The sequence below is a fragment of the Equus przewalskii genome, chromosome X, assembly GCF_037783145.1.
Source record: "Equus przewalskii isolate Varuska chromosome X, EquPr2, whole genome shotgun sequence".
Taxonomy (NCBI): Eukaryota; Metazoa; Chordata; class Mammalia; order Perissodactyla; family Equidae; genus Equus; species Equus przewalskii.
Genome location: NC_091863.1, coordinates 123,356,468 through 123,358,649, shown reverse-complemented (window position 1 = coordinate 123,358,649; position 2,182 = coordinate 123,356,468).

Sequence of the window (2,182 nt, the reverse complement as noted above, 5' to 3'; positions counted from 1 at the left end):
GGGTGGCTCTATCTTTCTTGCAAGGGTGCCTGCAGGGTGGATCAAAGTGTTGGCCCAAGCCACTCCCACTGCCCCAGCACCTATGGGCTCTCCTGCTTCCCCCAACCATCGCCCCACCCCTTGACTCCTGACTCCAAGAGGCCCCATCGGCACTCACCTCCCCTCTGCCTCCCTGGGTTCAAACCAATGTGGGGCAAGGGGTGTGTAGCCCCCCCACAACAGGGCCTGGTGCTGGTGCAGTTGTCCCCAGCTGCACCAGGAACAGATGCTGTTCTAGGGGAAGGCCAGGCCACAGCCAGTCTGCAGGAGGCAGAGTGCTGGGTGGGAGGACCAGATAGGCAGGCCTTAAAAACCCCAGGTGTCCTCGCCTGTCCTGCCCTCCCTTCCTGGACTGTCCTTGCCGTGGTTCCCTCTTTCCATCAGTGCACTGGGGCGATCTCAGTCCCTCTCTTTATTTATTTATTTAAGGAAGATTAGCCCTGAGCTAACTGCTGCCAATCCTCCTCTTTTTGTTGAGGAGGACTGGCCCTGATACGATTTTGTATGAGGAAGACTGGTCACTTTATATGTGGGACGTCTGCCACAGCATGGCTTGCCAAGCGGTGCCATGTCCGCACCCGGGATCTGAACCAGCGAACCCCGGGCCGCCGAGAAAGGGAATGTGCACACTTAACCGCTGCACCACCGGGCTGGCCCCTCAGTCCCTCTCTTAACCATCCCTTCCTCTACATCCTGTCCATCACCTCTCACATCCTGCCCAAGCATCTCATAATCTAAAAACCAAAACAAATCACCCAACACTCCACCCAAGTTCTCCCAGCTTTGCAGCCCTCTGCATACATCTCTGATGTCCCCATTGTGGCGTACACAGCCACACCCCTCCCTGCCTTGGGCTGCAGGCAGTGTTGCCCCCAACATGCGAGAAAGAGCCCCAAAGCCAGGCAATGCTCAGCTTTCTGCTTTGTGCACCCCCAACTGGGCAGCTCAAGGCATGCCAGCCATGCCCCATTCTGGAAGCACTTTCTGGGCCAGCATGAGCCCAGAGCCTAGGGTACAGTTGCTTCTTGGCCATGGCCTAGTGAGAAAGAGCATGAGCTCAGGGAAGAGACAGAGGACCACGCAGTGGCCAGTGGGCAGCTCCCTAAAGCCAAGACCAAGGACTCTACCCATCCCACTCCCCAGCATGGGAGGGGAAACGGGCACAACAGGGGCAGCCACAGACCTGCAGGAAAGTGGCACTGGATCCTCACTGTCACTGGGATGCTGCCCAGGCTCCTGGTGGCCCGTCGCTGGAAACTCCGCCCCCGGAAAGCAGACGCAGGCAGGACACAGCTGCAAGAAGTCAGGCCCCGCCTCCTGGCCCACCACTTCCCCCACTGCTCTTGCTGGCTGGGAGGGGAGGGAGGCAGGTGCACTCTGGAAGCTTCTAGAAGCTGCCCAGCTGGAGAAGGGGCAGGAGGAAGCAGAGCCAGGCCTGCCTCCTGCTAGAGAGGTCTAGCACCGGTGGGGGATAGAAGTCCCCCCGAGGCACCCCCTTCTCCCCTCAGCCCACCAGGCAGCCCTCCCTCCCCTGAGTCACCCTCTAGAGCCTCCTGGCCCGTCCCGCCAAGAGGAGAGAGTCGTGCCTCCCATCCTCTCCAAGCCCCCGCCTGGCAGGGCCCCATGGGGAAAAGGGCCCCAGAGCCGAGCCGAGCTAACCAGGAGTGCCTGTCCCCGCTCCGGACACCACATCGCACCCAGGCAGCCGTGACACACGTGGGGCAGCAGGGCAGAAGACGGCAACCTGGGGGGAACAGGCCCCCGGGGACAGCCCTGGATAGAGGCTACAGGCCAGACCAGGCCTGCCCAGGCAGGGGGCAGGAGGGAGCGAGACTCGGGCGCTGCCTCTGCCAGGGCTCCGGGGGAGGACAGGCAGATGGCCCCAGGAAAAGGAGCACGGCACGGGGACCCCGTCCTGTTGGGGGCAAACAGCCTGGGACCCGACCCCACTGAGCAAATCCCCTGAGGACACCCCGGCTGCTGGCAGGAAGACAGGGAGGTGCACGGCCTGGACCCTCAGCTGGGCTCACACACAGTGTGTCAAGGCCTGGCCACCCACCCAGAGCCAGCAGGAGTGGTGGCCCGGGCAGCCCCACCGGGCCCCACGCCTGAGCCCTGCTTGCCAACAGGTACCAGGAGCAGA